An 18,187-nucleotide genomic window follows, 5' to 3' on the forward strand; every position below is an offset into this window, starting at 1 on the left:
ATCTTCAGGTACTATTCATTGCTTGGCACAGATTTTCTGACTGTAAAACCCAGCTGACCAATACAGATCCGATCACATATACACACATTTTATATATGCTTACAACAGTCACAAGAAGCAAAAAAAAGCACAAAGCTCATTATGGGATAAAGACCATAGTGGCATCAGTTCACTTGCTAAAGTGAAAGACAACATATTTAATACTAAGAAGCCCTGAAAATATTCCCATCAAAGGGCATGAGCATTTGGTGAAGTAGAGCATTGCTGACAGCTTAGGTTGAAATTTGTCCAAGATCACGAAGCCAAGGCTAAAATGATGCTTCTAAAGCCTGTGGTGGTTACCAATTGTACATGCTACCCTAAAATCTGTCTTGCTGGCAGAACTCCAGGCACGGGCTGGACAGGCTGCTTGCATCACTCTGCAAGTTGTGCCGCAGCCTCCATGGTGCAGGAACTGAGGAAATGGGGTGTGAGCAAAGGGCACAGATCTGCAATTCTCCCAGAGAAGGGAGGTTTGAAGACCTGCTTTTCAGAGATTTTCAAGCTCTCCACAGATCTGAAATGGAGAGATGAAAGGGGGGAAAGAGAAAAAGGGGAGAAGAGAAGGGAATACACCATTATGGAAACGTGACCTTCAGTGGTTGCAGACACTGTTGGAAGGCACTTCATCTGAAGTCAACAACAGGTAAAGCTAATACTCCAAGGCCAGCCTGTGCAGCAGAAAGAACTGCACGTGCAGCCCCTCTGCGTACAAATCCCCACAGCTGCCAGCTCTCATCTTGGCTTGTGCACATGAGGATTCTGCTGCCAGTGAGGGGAGAGAGCAGGAGCAAAACAGCCATCATCCCTCAAAACCCCTTCAAGTGAGGAAGAGGGGCGACAAGGATGTCACACAGTACCTGGAGGGGACCCAAGCCTGCCACTTCCTAAATTAAGTTGGAGAGGACCAGGCTTGCTCCACTGAGAGAGCAGCTCTCTCGGGACAGCAGGCACAGGACAAAGCATATTGTTTAGCTGTTTAGTTGGGCTTGTACCATCTATTCTTCTGTCCCCGACACACAGAGCCGCAGGCGCCCTGTGGGACACAGCCACACCAAGCCTGGTGGGACCCACACAGGAGCAGCCCCTCGGCACATCTCCAGCCTGGGAGGGCACGAGGGGACGAGGCAGCCACGGCGTGCGCGCTCTCGTGCCCGGCCCTCCGGAAGAGAAGGAAACCGGCAGAGACAGGCAGCTAAGGGACAGGCAGGAGACAGGAACAAGGTCAGCACAAATGCAGGAACCCCGGTCTGAGCTGCAGACAAAGGTAATTCGACAAGCAGTTCTAAACTCCCCAGCGAGTAAGGGTTTTATTGGGAGAGCTCCCAGCGGAAAGTAAGCAGAGGCTCGAGGTCTGGCACCACTCAGGCCATCAAGCCTGGGTGTTGTCCAGACTTGCAGAGGGAGATCCCAAGCTCAGGCTTTGGGTGGCCAGGTGGAGCCAACCCTTGGGAACTGGCGACGCCGGCATCGGCATGTCTGGAGCGTCCCAAAGTGATTTAGATGCTTGTCATCAGGAAAAAATAGACTTTCCTTGAATTGGCCAAATAAACCTTTCATCTGGACACTCGCTGTTAAAAACAGGCAGCTTTTAGAGCAGTAAGGGTTGGATTTACTGTAAAGCTGTCCCCTCCCTGCAAACACCCGTGGCTGTACAGGACCAGCATATTTGGTGCCAGAGCAGCTGTACAGCTGTGTAGCCCCCAGGCTGTCCCAGACAGCACTGGGATTAAACCCCTGTTCTCCCACCTAGGATTAAGCCTACCATTTATCAGTGGTTAATTAACAGATTACTGGGAGGCTGAGAGAGTCTTTTTAGATAGATTGCACATTGGCCTACTTGGCCTACAAACATAAAGCCGTTGGATTCACTCTGGATCCAGTGCTATTTTGCAGGGTGGTGGGAAGTGCATATAATCGCTGAAACTTGACAATTGCACAATTTTTCACAGATTTTTCCCACCAGAAAACAGTATATGGGCTTAAAAGGTCTCCTCCTTTGAAAGGCTTAGAGTAGGACAGACACAAAACTGTTGATACTGAGGTTTTACTGGAAACATGGTTTGCAATTAATTGAAAGTTTTCATGAAAACTGTTTACTTTGTTTGGAAAATTTTGGCTCTCAGTCTAAAGTCTGTGGAAAGTTTCCCTCTTCTTTTTTTTTTTTTCTTTTTCCCAACAGAAAAAATCATTTGCATGTGGTCTGGTGCTCCAGTGCCTCTTGGGAGATGGAGTTAAACATCTCTTGTGAGGAACCAGCTGTGGGGCAGCATGGCAGGCATTGCCCTGCTAGGAGGTCACTGAGGAGGCCACCAGAAAGGTCCCTGGGGCACCAGCATGACTCTGGGTGACATCAGAAAAAGGAACCAGCCGGGATGCAGCTTGATAGCTTTTTATGACACTTTAAAATTATCTCTGGAAAAGGGGGGGAAATGGCCAAAGTGTCTATGAAAAATAATAATGAGCCTCACTTTCCCATCATTTTCTTAAGATAGGCCAAAAATTCTGTCACTGGAAAATAATTAAAGCAAGTGAAATGCCTTCTCCTTTCCCTGCTTTGTCCAGTCTGTCCATTTGAGGAGTTGGATGGACAGAGTCAAATAAGCCACCCAGAAACCTTGTGTTCCAACACTTCTGTCCCTCCAGGCACACTTAACTAGTTTTCAATTAATATCCAAGCCTGCACAAAGAGAACAAGCCAAGAAACAGATCCACTCCAAACACTACAGGAAAACAAGATCTGGAATCTGGACCCTGTTAAAAGACAAGAGGAGATGTTGCCCTGATTTGGCAGCGCCAGCACTCAGCTCAGAATGAGCACAGATTCTGCAGAAGCTACAGAGTCACAGGCAAGACCTATCCCTAACTCTCATCCAGGGATAAGAGTTATCCAGGGCTGTAAAGGATCCTTATTACTTTTATGAAGTGATATCTTGTAGGACCCCACTGAGGAAACAGCTGTAAAATACAAGTTATAGCTCTCCCATGTGACAGGGACAACCCTCAGGCCCTGCAAACATTTCTTAAAGGAAGGGCTGTGAGGGTGATCCTCTGGTCACCTGAAAACCCTGGCAGTGATGCCCGAGCACCTGAAGTGTGGTGGTACCCACAGGGTGGGTCCATGGCTGGGTCAGCCTGACCCTACAGCCTGCTCCTCTTCAGGTCAGGCTACCATGAAGAAGGAGCTCCTTTGAGAAAGGGAGAAACTTCTGCATTGGTCTCTGAGGAAGAAATCTGTACACATTTGAAATCATAAACCAGGAACAAGACCCTCCCCGAACTCTAATCTGCTCTTCTGTCTCTTCTTCCCTCTTTCTCTTTTTTCTTGTCTTTTTTTGATCCTACATTCCTTTTTCCTGAAACTTTTTCCACTGTAAAGCTACACAGCAAACACATTAGCTGAGGTGCTGCTCCTGAAGACTTGGCATCTTGCTCCAGAATTATCCTGTACTGCTCCAGGGCTGTGCAGGCTGAATCCACTTTCTGCTGCTGGTGAGTTTAAAGCACCCTTTGCTGCCTTTCAGCATCCTCCAGACAGCCTGGCTGTGCACAGATCCAAGGACTCCCTTTGCAACCACAGGGCAGGGCTGGCCAAGGACATCTTGTTGCTACCAAACGACCAGAGTTGTGACTTGAAGAAGTCAACATTTGGAGATTTCCCTACATACCAAGGCAACTTGCTTAGCCATGAGGCAGGCAAGGAGATGGGAATGTCAAGAGAGTGACAGGGGGCCAGCAGGCTCATTCTGGAGACACAGCGAGACCTCCCACTGCTTCCAGGAGACATTTTGCAGAACAGGGCAAAGATTCAGGTAACAAAGGTGACTCGAAGTACCTGAGCTAGACTGTCAGTCTGGAAGCATCTCAAGAGTAGGCTGTAATAAAATGTCAGTCATTCCTCATGCAAGGCAGAGCTCATATGTAGAATACCATAAAACAGGTTTAATCCTCCTTTAGAGCAAAATGTAGGACTGGTGTCCACAAACTGCTTTGCAAACTCACATTAATTCTGTTGCCACGGTCATTTAGGAAAGAGTGCTACAAAAGGCATTGAGAAAAATAGAAGCACTCCAACTAATTCATTTCTAAACAAGCCATTTGGGACCTTTTGAAACTTTAAAATTCTATTAGTAATTTCATGCCACCTTATTTTTATAATGTAAAAATTATGAACTGTTTCACAAAGTCAGTGCAGAAACGCTGTTTTATCCTCCAATGTTTTGTGTTATTTCTCTGTTTCATGACTCTTTGAAACATCAGTCTGTGCTGCTCCAGGCACAATTTGCTTATTTTAATTGCTGAAACTCACTGCATCCTTGCTTCTCCTCACTGTCTTCCCCTCAAACCGCTACTAGTGATATAACCTCTACACCCAGAGATTTGCCCTGAGAACAAGGTCTCCCTGTACTGGCACCATGCTAGTTAAACCTGAGCAGCATTGCACTTTGGTGTTAACAGGCAACCCAGCATGAAACAGGACTGCTGAAAAAACCCCTGTTTATTTTATACAGTCAAATTTTGGAACTGCTGTCCTGGTTTCCCCTGGCTAAGAAGAACAAAAAGGAGGGTGGAGGTAGAGCCAGGGGGAAGAATGTATCAGCTATGGAGTAAACAGTTTGGAAGCCAAATATAATTGGCTGGTGAGTGTATATTGTGATTCACGAAGGGAAGGCTTTTTTTAAACTCCAGGAGCCGTGGAGCAAGGACAGCCATGCAGTCATCTTCCTGTGAGAAACAAAGGCCCTGAGCCAGTGAGGTGCAGCACCAGCGTGCCGGGACAATGGGGACACAGAGCATTACCTCAAGCCTGCGACATGCCACACGGTGACTGGCCTGATGTTTCCACGGCCAAGCTATCGCTTTTAATATCAGGGTTTGGTGATTCAAGCCCTGTTCCCTCTCAGGGGCTCTGAGCACTACAGATCATTCCTATTTGGGGAGCATACCTTATCTAAGTGCATTATTGCCTCTGCCTAATATAAACAGTGTTTCACTCCCTACAAGGTCTGTGCATTGAAAGTTTTCTTAAACCAAGGAAATCTGTAATAAATACCTCATTGTCTCGAGGACTTTATCACGGTGGTTTGGAAGAAAACCAGTGTGAGACTGTTTTCCAGCAATAAAGTTCTTTCAGTCTCAGGAAGGACAGTTTTGATTTGTAAATTCATTTCTCTCACAGTCAGGACTTCACACTTGACCAGTAGCTGACACACTGTGAAGCCTCTGATCTGGCGTGAAGTCTGCAAACAGTCTGGCATGAAAAGAAGAGAAAGGGACTTTTTCACCCTATTTTTTTACATTTTTAGCTTAGATCTAAAAATTTTATACTTTGTCTTTTAAAATAGGAAAAGAAAAAAAAAAGGAAGAAGATTTAACATCACCAATATTTCACAAACTTGTATCCAAACTGCCAAAGTGCTGCTGTCAGGGGAAATTAATTCTATTCCTGCAAAAGTCAAACACCAGCTTTTGAATGAGAAATTACTCTTACGAAATGCCCTTTGGTTCTTTCTTTTATAAAAATCTTTCAAAATTGACTGAATCTGAGTGTAATGCTCTGTTTCATTCAAAACTTTTGTCTTTCATGTTTTACTTTCTGGCTTGCAATTTTGGAAGTGATGACATACACTCAGACCTGTAGCAGTGGAGAATTTCAGAATTTCCCATGTCTCTGGCAGCACATATTGTGCTAAATCCCAGCTAAGCCCACTGCTTGCTTCTCTGTGCTGCCAAGGGACAGGATACCAGGTGAGGTGAGTCTCTGTCTTTTCTTTCCCACCCACATCTCTCCCCTCTGCCTGGCTGACAGCTGTATCCAGATTTTTGTCCCTGCTCATGAGTGTGTGCAGCTATAGGTACACTGTCAGCCCGGAACTCCTGAGCTCCTGCATGATGGAACAAAGTGGGCACCTCCAGACCATCCCAGGCTGCATCTCCTTCCCACACTGACAAATTGGTCTGCTTGCCCAAACTCTGTCCCAAGCTCTTTTCCTTGCACCAGAAAATGGTGATGCTGAGCTGCTCTGGCAAGGGGACACAGCTGAAAGGGCATTAAACACCATGGCTCTGGCATTATTTAGGAGAGTTTCTGAGTGCCCCTGACATGAGTACATGGCAGGGACCATGCTGGTTTGCACCATCTCCCAGGCAACCAAGCAAGCAACCTCTGCCAGCTGACGAGTGGAGGAAAAGGCAAATTAAGTCTTTAGATAAAAGACTCACAGGTTCTTGCCTAAAACCTTTGTACTCTGAAATGCCCAGGCCAACAGCTCATTCGTCTGGCTCAAACCAGAGAGATACAGCTGAAGGGATTCCCAAGCATCTTGCCCATCAGCCATGCTAGGATATTTGCTAGGTATAACTAACATTTTGCATACTTTGTTTTTTGGCATGGCCTGACTGACTCCAGCAAGAGCAGTAACTCCAGCTCCATCCTGGAGGGGCAAAGTGTGAATAGACAAACACCTTAAACTGTGTCTGAGCTGGGGGCAGTAAAATCCCACCCTGTCAGGGCAAGAGGGATCCATCTGTCAGGTTTCCAGTCCAAACAGGAATCCCGTCTGGACAGATTGGGTTTTAGCTGAAAGATGTATCTCAGCAGTGTGGACAAACATGAGCAGTCCCTGGAGCAGGAGGAAGCGGAGGGCGGAAAGGCTCAGGAGCGCCGGTCCTGCCGAGGATGGACTTGTGACACGAAACAACAAACAGGGTGTCTGGTGAGCCTGGCATAACAACCCAGGCACATGTGAAGGAAGAATCACTCTAAACACAAGAATGGGACCAGATGAGTTGATTTTGATGGTTTATTGTAAGAAAGCTCCTTAGATTACGCAGATTAAAATCTTCATGGAAGCACTTCTGGAGACTGTATGTTGCTCAGCTTCCTGCACAAGGCACTGCTTGGTTGTAGCTATGTGGAATAAAAAACCTAGGAGGCAAGGGTTTATTAGTTTATTATTATTACAAGGATACAGAGCTCATGTATATTGGTTTCCTCTTGCACTGGACAAAAGTAAATCTCTAGAATCACCCACAAGTGAAGGAAAAGAGGAAAAGACACAGTAAAGCAAGAGGTAGGTGTTCAGGGGAGCTTTCCCCCTCAGCCCCTGCAAAACACAGCCCAGGAATATCAGGATGGAGAAGGGGAACAGCCAGGCTGCAATTTTTCCTAGCTCTTGGGCCCTCCAATAAAACTGAATAACCTGAATTATTCAGTTGGAGGATCAGGGAAAGAGTTAAGGCTTCACATACCAGCCTGGTCCTTAGTACAATTCCTTCACCCCAGTGGTGCAGAAGCCAAAAGATGAATGGCTGGTGCTGAGTTTGCATATGATGTCAGAAGTTCCCAGTGTGTCCTTGAAGTTCTATGATGCCCCAGAGATCCTTCTTGGAAAGAGAAGCCCTTATCTGCTCACTGTGGTCTGTTTGGTAAAACAGCTTTAATTTTTTGTGACTACAATGTGCTCAGTGAGTCTGCTATGTTTCATTCCACTGCTGCTTTCACCAGGAGCAAGATTGCAAATTGAGCAATGAATACTAGAAATAAGAACCTAATGCTTCATACTTAATGTTCCCTTCACAGCCTGCAGCCCCTTCCAGTTCTTGTGGCTGTCCAGTCTATGCCCCAGCTCCTTCCCAGGGCAGCCCTGGGCTCACCTGGCTGACCTGCCTTCCTCAGTGACACTCCAAAGTCCTCAAGCTGTACCAGCAAACCCAGCATCAGTCACTTTTCCAAATGCCCCATAACACCAGGAGTACAGGAAAACTTCAGCAGCTCAACACTTTTACTTTTCCCCATCTTTTTACCCAACAGGCATAGATGTCTGCTGCCATCTCAGCAGGGTTACCCCCAGGGAGGGGGGCAGTCTCTAGCTGGAGGCTTGACAAGACCTCTGCCTGCAGTCAGGCATGGAACTTCCCTCCGTAGGCCATAGGGGCACATGGGCATGTTCTCCCATTGCAGCTGGGACAGGGAAGAGGAAATCACTCTCTGGTCTCTCCTCAGTGGCTGTAGAAGGAGACAAGAGCAACCAACTCACACAAAATGTTCAGTTTTCAGAGAGCCAATGTCAGACATGAAGCACTCTGGGCACACTGGTTTTTGACCACTGCTCCTCCTGGATGGAGTGCCCACTGCTGAACCGTGCTAAACCCGGCTGGGAGGTTGTGGAGAGCTGAGTGATGGGTTGGCTGGTGAGCAACTGGGAAATCACAGGCAGGGAAAAAAGACAGGGGGAGTGGCAGGCTTGGACTGAAACAAAAAGAAAAAATTGTGATAAATGGAGAGGGGAAATAATTTTTACTAAATCCAAAATCCACAGTTTCCTTTTGCTTTTCTGTTCTTTAACTCTGCAATTATGGCTTTTTATCATGACTGCTTCTAAATGAAAAATCTCCTTTCAAAGTGAAAAGGCAAAAACCTCTAGTTTGCAGCTATCCAGGGGAAAGGGTCTGGTACATTAAAATCCCACTCTGTTGTTTGTCTTCCAAACTGCTTATCAAATTCTGCATGATTCTGGAAATCAGTCCAACCACTCTGAAACTTCCTATTTCATTTATCTTCCCTGCCTTACCATACTCCCCATTTCTCTCACCCTACTCCCCATTTCTCTCACCGTTTTGTCCTGCTTTTCAGACATGCAGCTATGTGGGGCTGTGATTCACAGTCCCCAGGCATCCCCCAGCAAGGGGGTCCCACCCTCAGCAATGTCTGTAGATACTTCCTCATCCAAATGCTCTCCAATAACATGCACACAATTATTTTGCAAGGTGCTGCTGGCAGCAGGAGCTGGCTTCAGTTATTAGCCATTCCTTTTAAAATTATCAGCCCCAGAACCTTGAACCCTTACAGGGTTACGTACTCCTTCCTGTCCTCCCAAGGCAGCATTTTTCTCCCACTGAAGGGATGTGTAAAACTGCTATCGTGGGTTGAAGTAACTGGCATTCATTTGAGGAAACACAAGAAAAATGAATCTAAAGTATGAAAGCAGCAAATAAAACACCAAATTCACTGTATCTCAGGCAAAACTCCTGTTTCAATGTTTTTGCTACCAGCTCTGCAAGGGACAATGGGGATAAAGCTGTCCTTAAAAATATGAGGTCAGAAAATGACATGTCTATCAGAGCTGTCATCTGAGTAAGTATTCAAGCTCCTGCCTGTGATCAGAGGGGACATGAAAGGTTTGGAGGCACTAATGATAGCTGTGATGCCACTGACCCCACCACTCAGCCCCTCAGGAGAAAGGGCTCTGCACACACATGAAGGCCAGCTGCCTCACCACCCTTGTGCCCTGCTGGCCATTGGCTCCTTCTTCCTCAGCAAGAACAATTTGGACGCAGGAGCACAAGGAGAACGAGACATTCAGCTGGGTCCTACAGAAATTAGAAGGAGTCCTGCAATGTGAGGGCAATTTTGCTCATCAAACAACAATCTTGTTTTCTTGCAAACCCCTGCTCCCAGAAGAGCAGGAACAACTGGAAGGCTGAAATTTGTACATATGAGCAAACTTCCATCTAAAGCTTAAAAGCCTTTACTTCACTGCAGATGTCATTCCAGACACATATTCTGCCAGAAAACCAAAACACTGGTGAAATACTACATTTCAAAATATAAAAAAACTGTGCTATACTTTTGCCAGAGATAGAACCATTTCTGAGTATTTTCCAGGAGTTACATGGCTTAGGGAGTCATTGGAAACAGGCAGAAAATTATGACATAATTATGGCTAATGATTTACATTGGGAGAGGGGCAAGCAATTAATTTTTATTATGTTTATCAACATCGTTGGTCACAATATAACATTGAAAATGTTTCTTTTGTGACCCTGGATATTGGAAAGCCATTTGTGACAGCATGTTTGAGTAACATAAGTAATTACATATTTGAATATGTTTTATTTGCTACAATATTATTATTTCCTAGCATGCAACTTATACATTCTTCTAACTGTCATATTAGGCCAGCCTGAGTTTCCAATAGCACCTATATTGCAGTGTGTAAGATGTTTGCTTTGGAAGGAACTACGGGACACAAAAACATATGGATCACTTGATCATATACAGAAAGCATACAGTAAAAAGTTGGCTTTCATTACTACATTAGCACGGATCTAGATATGCACTAAGTGTTGAGACTTGGTCATTCATATGTTTATGATATTTAGAGCTGCTTTGTGTTACTGAGGATATACATTCACTCTGCTGGACATATAATACATCTCTCCACTGAATATTCCTTCTGGTAAATACTGTGAGACCCAGGATAACTGAGATGAGGGCTTTTTCCTGGTGAAACAGATATGGTTCCAGCCAGATAGTTCCCCATCATCTCTCCTCTTCACATCTCTCCTCCATCCGACTGTTCTGCACTGTGGCAGTGTTGCGCTGCTTTGACTGTATGACTGAGACCTTCCTAGGACAGTGAGCTAAATCCAGCCACAGGGATGGCAAGGACAGAAAACCTTCTTGAAAGACTCCTGTTTTTCACTAATGAAAATGCTCCTGCATTGTGGATAGGATTTGTTTAGCACTAGCAAGTGTCTTCAGACATGCAAAGGACACGTGACACTGTGGGTGCATAGTAGGAGTAAATGGAAACTCTGAGTGAATGGAGTGCAGCCTGGTATGGATGAAGGGCTGGGGCACCTTGCTGCAATGGAGAGCTGGTGGGGTCATGGCTGATACACAAAACAGATAGCTGAACATTAAACAAAACACATGAACTTTGTCGTCATTCCCTCTAGTTGTTAAATCCAAACAACACAAAAACTTTGAGCATTAAGCTTCATCTCCTCTCAAACAAGGCAGACTCATAGTCCTTTCTGGATTGTAGGTCATGGTCCCAATCCCAGTGAGAGTTCAAGTAGTATCATTTACAGGATCACACTGCCTTACGAAATATCTTGAGTACTTCTAGGATCCTGATAATATTTAGGGACTGAATGCCTTACATTGCATGACAACACCCAGCCCTTGTGATGGCCTAGAAATATGTTTTCTGGAATACTTCCAGGGAGCCATTGGATTTTGCAGAGGAGGCAAAAAGCCAGCAAACAAGAGTTTATTTGGTGCTGAACACACCTTCATAGCCAGATTAGAGCAACAGTATTGCTGGACTCCAGCAACTCAAGGGAAGGCTGCTGAGGCTGTGTGGCAAAGCACTACACTGGTCACCACACTTTCTGCTGCAAATGCTTTCACCAGCCAAATTCACTACACCAAACACTATGCTTAAAGTGCTGCAGATGCCTCAATTTCCCAGCACATTTACATGAGGTGACAATGGCATACAGTCACCTCCACTGAGAGCACCTCAAACCCGTGACTGCTGGCAGGGAGGCATCACAGCTGGTGGCCTCAGTGTAAGCAAAGCAGTCAGGATGGAAAGGTGCTGAGCTCCGAATTTCTCCCTGGAGGCACAATGACTACACTTACCTGAGCAGCTGACATTACCCTTCCCATAACTCTTTCACTCACAGCAAATAGATACAGCTGCTGTTGAGTACTGTGTTTTTCCAAACAGGGAATGTTGACAAGTTTCCATGAATCTGAAGTTTTGAAAGTTGAGTATCTCTCCATCATTAGCAACGTCTGGGAAAAACAAAATTTGTAGGTACTACAAACTTAGTGGAACCGGATTTTAATTACTTTTGTCTTATTAACTATTCAGCAGATTTACTTGTAAATTCTCAGGAAGAACATCTTTTGCCTGTAGGAATTATGCTAAATTTGCAGAGGATGTGCTATGTATTTCTAAGAGACTCAGTTCATAATTTTAGGTACAAAGTAAAACTCCCTCTCCATGTGAAGCCCCAACCAAGATCTTTGTGACCCTCATGTTACCAATGATGCATAGCAATAGTAAAATGGAATGACAGCACGGGCCACCAGCAGTGTCTCTAAAACACTTTCACAGTGATTACAAATACACTGTATTTGTCTTGTGCCTGACAGACAATGTATGTTAAAAAAACAGAGCCATATTTATAAACCAAATCAATTGTATATAGACTCCAGTCAAGGAGTGAGGACAATATTGCACTGAATGGGTACCCCACCAACACAAACCAATACTCCCTGATGGATTTGTTCCACTGGTAAGGCCAGGCTTCTTTTTCACCCAGTCAGATTCTGTTTGGTTGATTTGGGCAGACAATTTTTATTCCACAACAGAGCCTTTCTGGTGAAAGCATACCTCCTCATAGCGCTTCAGTGTGCAGCTCTGCTTCCTCCTTGAATCACAGTGTAAATTTCTTTTTGGAGAGCTTTAAAAGCAAGATAAAGTGAGCTTACTTTCAGTCCCTTTGTAGCCTTGGGGAACTGCGTGGGACCATTTCTCCTGTGCAATTTCTAGCAACACCAGAGGTTGTGACCTCAGAAGAATCGTCTTCTTTCCTTACTTCTGTTTCCTTTATTGAAACAAAATTAAAAGCTTTAACCCCCTGAGAATTCAGTGATTTCACACGCTTTGGCCCACTCTGATTTATACCTTTGTTAATGCAATAAGCATTTTTCCTGCTATATGACTCTATTGGCCTGATTTTCATCTCCCACTTAGCTGTCCCAGGGTAACCATCAATGACAAATTCTTTGAAAACCGGCCCCAAATTCCCCTCTGCCTCTTGCCTCAAGGGCAGAGTTGCTCTGTTTGGTAAAAGGAGAAAGACAAAAGGTACAATGGGACTTGTAGAACTTTCCTGTGCCATTTGAACTAATTCTGAGATGACTTTGCACACAAAGTCAGTGAATAATAGACTTTTAGTTAATTTTTTGTTCTAGTAGAAAATTAACTAGATTTTTTGAACATGATGTGGATCTGTCTGATAAAAAATATTTTCATTTAATTTTTAATGATAAATATAAATAAAGAAAACATGTTGGGATTGACCCCAAGGCACCTTTTGTTTAATTCTTGATGTATTTTTTTAGCATTTATTTTAAAACAAACTAAATTAAACATTTACATACGACATTTATAATGAGAGAACTAAAATATTTTTCTCAGAAAATGCTGAAAGGAGATGTTTTCCATTTTTTAGGAATGGAGGCACTTGGGCAAAATAATTTTTTAAATATGACATCAATTTATATGCTTTGTTCACTCCAACCCTACAGTTGCCAGTGAAAAACTGAAACTGTTTGAGAAGTTCACATGGCTCTGTTTACCCATTCATTCTGGTGGCAATTTTACCCCCCATCTTGGGCTTCTGTTATTCAAAAGATCTTAGCCATGACAGAAGAAACAATGACCCTGAAGTTCACCACAAAGACACACAGTCTTTACTAGTCTGAAATCTCCCCCATTCATAATTTATCTTACCCTCAAGTCCACTAATTTGTAAACTGCAAAAACAAAGACGGTGCCCAAGAACTGTACAAGAGATTCCAGCTCTCCAGCATGCTGGAGTTCACAGAGTCCCCTGAGATAGCCCGTGAACTCAGCAGCACAAGTTTAATGTTGCCCAATAGCTTTTACAACTTACTTTCATGATCTTTTTTCAATGACAATATAATAAATAATGTCAGTTTGGGATTTTTTTCCTTGCCTGTTTTTCTGTTGCAACAGACATAGAGAAAATCCCTGATAAGCATCTGTTGTGGAGAAAAATTAAGTACAATATGTATACACAGAACACATATTAGTTTCCTAAATCGTCTTAATGATGGGCTATAAATATTTTTTTGGCCTTCTTGCAGGCATATTACTTTCAGCCATGGCCATGTCAGCTTCCATTAACAGAGCTGGTTCCGTATTTTTAATGGACAAGTAACATAAATGTAGCCACAAAACAAGAGCTCTCTTTCCTGTGCACTAATCATAAGCTCCATTATATTTCATAAGGGTGTTGTATTACTGAAGAGTCACCTGTCTGATGGAGGTATAAAGCAGATGTCTTAATTGCACTGAGGATCTTGTGGCATTATCTTGCAAGTGCTACAAGAACATGATGATCTACCCAAATTGTAACTCAAGATGTTAAATGCCTGTAGTCTGCCTCCTCCAAGTCTCTATTTATGGTTTGGTTAGATCCATATCCTGTATTTTCAGTGACTGAGTGCCAAATAAATTTATACAGCTGCTGTGCTCCTCACCAGGAGTGTCCACATTGTTGTACCACAACGAATAACCTCACCCATCACAAAGTGCTGTTATGATGCTTGTGTAGATAAAACCCTATAGGGTAATCAGATGAAATTTGAGAGATAGGAATTATCTGTAATGGTCAGAGTTAATTATATCATTAAATATTTGACCACAGCTGGAATTAAGCAGTTGGACAACCTCTAAATAAAGGGGAACTCCAGAAAAGTGTTGTAAACATTTTGTTCCAGCTACAGCATTTCATCAAATTCCCAGCTCCCAAAAGCCTGAGTTGGCTGCACTTAATAGCACAAAATGTAGATGCTACATCTTGAACAAAAGATGAACTACAGGGAGAAGCTCTGGAATTGCAAAGGGCTGAAGGCAGAAGAGGAATGAATTGTGGGGAGAGGCATAAAGTCCATACAGTAAGGCAGCACTGGAAATGAACGGCTACCATACAGCAAGAAGAGGAAGAGCAAATAAACAAAATAAGTTCTTCAAAGGAAATTAATAGAAACAAGAAACAAATTAAATATGTTAAATAATTATTTATTTGAAAAGATTTGGTTTGGATTTGTGTGTCAAGAAATCTGTCTGAAGTACAGAGCACACACCTTCAAGTTCCACTAATTTCAGGAGGACTATGCTTATACTTCATTGTAGGTACCTCATTAATTAGTCTGCTGAGACAAAGGCACAATGCACAGTCCTTGCCAATGGTGAACCTTTGATGTCTGTCACAAAACTGGTATTAGGCAAACTATTCCAATTAAAGCAAAAATTCAATATTCAACTTTGCAGAATATTTGGATGGTAAGAATCCAGGTTCGTAATTTATTATTAAACGTTGTAACTTTCAAGGACCTTTACCAAATACTGGTTAGTTAAAAATCATATGATCACAACGTAGGTAATTATGTGATGGTTTGGGGCAGGGAGAGGAAAAAGCAAGTTTGGGTTAACCAATCCCACCCAGTGACCTCAGCTGGAGGCACCTTCATTGCCTGCAGGGCCTGGATTAAGCTGACTTGAGCAAGGATCTAAGTTCCCTTTTCCCACACTGAAGGGGAATCTGAAATATGTCAACAATATCCGAGGAAATCAGGGGAAGAGAAATGAGAAGAACTGTGGATCTGGAGGAGCTGCCTGCAGGAGTGGGGCAGAAAGGGTCAGGGGGCTGCTGATGTGCCCAGCCCACTGCTGAGCCTGGGCTGCTCCATCCCTTCTCAGGCAGATCTCTCTGCTGAAGGACACCCAAGAATGATTGCAACAAAATCCATCCAGCTTCAGCTCAGCATCAGTGTGCTGGTATCAACAAGGAAGTGCTTGTAAGCAGAGCTAAGTCACAGAGAACAGTATCACAGACAAATTTAGCTTTGTCCGTCCACAAATTTACTGGGAGAGAGTTGCAGCTTCTACTAGGGCAGTCATAATTCCAGAAAAATTGCCCCTCAGAAGAAGGATGTGGTAATAACAGGCAAGGGCTGCTTCATCAGGACTCATATACTGTATGCAGAATTCCCTCCAAAATGAATTTCAAAATTGGTGTTGCTACTGGCAGTGTGTGAAGCAGAAAAAGCCCAGCTTCACTCTGAAATACCAGGCCAAGCCACCAGGGCTGAGGAGAATTTTATCAAACTTCAGAATTCTGTTGTCCGTTTTGGTGACAGACTCAAATAAAAGACTAAGTGCCCATCCTGGCAGTGAGACAGAGGTGAAGGAATGCATTTTTCAGTGCATTAGACAAACAGAGATTTAATGCCAATATGCAGGTACAAGCTCTAGCAAGGAGCCTTGCAGGGGCATTAAACTGTAAGGAAGGGGAGAAATGGAGTGAACAAATTCTCTGTTAGTGTTTAAATATAAAAGCAGTTCCTTGGTCAGGGGGTAAATCATGTGTCCAGGATAGGGAGTCACCTCAATTTCTAGCAAGTACAGGCAGAGCCTGCAGCAGCCATGTGGGTGTGCAGACCCAGCACAGAGGTGTGAATGCCGGAGGCATGGAGAGCCAGCCCTGTCCCCAGGGCTTTGACTGGCATGGAGACAAGCACACAGAAGAAACCGGCTCCCTCACGCCCTCAAAGCTCTGAATGGGTTGAAAGGCAGCAGGAAATCCTGCCCGATTCCTATGCTGGAACGCTCTTGGGAAGGGATGCCAGGGCCACAACACAAGCAGGGGAGCACCATGGGCAGATGCCAAGGACCACCCAGAAAAAAGGTGCCAACATTTGGAAACCACACAGAAGACAATGTGATGGAGACCCCAGAGGAGTGTGAGATGTGCAGATGTGCAGTGGTTTTTGAAAGATGCTAACCCAACTGCATAGGAGGTAGTGTTTTGGTGCATAATATTTTGCAGGATGCTATGACAACAGCATCTTTGTGCCCTGACAACTGGGACATGATATACTGGTGTTCTGGGAACTAATATTGACAGCCAAGGGTATGGGAAACCCAGTGGGACATCAGGGTAAATATCTTGATTCTGGTGGCAAATGCTAAGTGCAGCAAAGATTTGGCCCTAGATGGAATGACATAAAGTAATTCTGGCTGCACATCAGTCTGGACCTGATAAATCGCTGACCTGACTGTTGATACAGATAGTGGATCTGAAGTGTTTTGCCAGTGAATTCTTGCCTCCCCCCAAAAATGGGACAGTATCCACACCAGGCTGAGGGGTAGGAGAGGGCTGCCGGCCCTGGCAGGAGAGGGCTCTTCTGGAAGACCAGAGCTTGACATATTAGGATTAACAAACACAGCTTTTATTCTTTCTTTTTCACTCTGGGAGTTTTCCCAGTCATAGTAGGTGTGTAAATCCATCTCTGTCTGGTCCCTGTTACAGGAGCAACCCAGAGGACAAGCCTTGGAGGGGAGCCCAGAGAGGCCCTGAAATCACTATCCCTGGAGTTCTTCAGGACTCACCTGCTTTTAGCATAGGGTTGTACTAGATGATCTCCAGAGGTATTCTCGCTATTCTGGCAAATATCATATAAGCCTCCTCACTTAAACCAAACCCAAAGCCAACACACACTCTGGAGCACCAGAGTTCCTTCTATAACCTTGGACACTTGGGCTGAACAAAAAAGCCTTGAACTCCTGGAAGGGTGGAGGAGCCCAGCTAGAAGCCATGGCATGCTGTTGCTCAGCCTTCCCTCCCTTCCCCAGCAGCTGTTAATGACTCATTCACCTCAGAAATGCTGCCAAGAGACATAGGAGCCATAGGGACTGGGGGAGAATTCCTTTCTCTTCTGAGTCCAATAATATTTATTGAATAACAATGCTACCAGCTCTGAATCACCACTCCTGCCAGCAGGCAGGGGGTGCATGATTCTGGTACTTAAAGGGCTTGATGATTGAACTCCTTTTGTCAAAAATCCATCCAGAGATTATATCTGGAGCTGAGTGATGGTCTTATTTCAGATACTGAGCACATGAGGAACTTGGCTAGCTTGAGGCTTGAACAGAAGCAAAGCTGTCTGAACTGTGAAAAGAGTCCCTTTGTCAGAAGGCTTTTTGCTGGGGCCTTGAACAGAAAAATGTTGTATGTGTGATGGCTTTTATGATAGACCCACACTACCAGCATAGGAAAACAATCGTCTGTTTTTTTAAATGACTCCAAGATAAATCACAAGTAGTGTACTATTATTGATTTATTTATATCTCAGTGGAATTTCTGAGCTATATTTTACGGTTGGGTAAACACAAACTGTGCAGAATTTTGCATTGTTTGAACTTGTCAATGGCAGGCCTTTCTCGTGTTTTCATTTTAATGTAAATCAAACTGTGAAATGTATGGATGCAATTTATTTCCAGTTATGTTTATTGGACTTCGGAACGACTTATTAACCAGGGGCTTTACTCAAATTCTCATTTGATTTCCGTGGATTTGACTGCCCAGCCTCTGTAGAGCTTTCATGGCTTGTGCACTGCAGACCCTAAATCTGATGTAAAAGACAACAGTGGTTTTCTCACAGTGCCCTTGTGGAGTCCTGGAGTGAGGCTGTAATGGAAAGAGTACATCCTGCAGAGCAAAGTGCTCAGAAGAAAGGGCTGGTGTCTGGGTG

The sequence above is a fragment of the Myiozetetes cayanensis genome, unplaced genomic scaffold (assembly GCF_022539395.1).
Source record: "Myiozetetes cayanensis isolate MyiCay16 unplaced genomic scaffold, myiCay2020 scf10, whole genome shotgun sequence".
NCBI classification, from domain to species: Eukaryota; Metazoa; Chordata; class Aves; order Passeriformes; family Tyrannidae; genus Myiozetetes; species Myiozetetes cayanensis.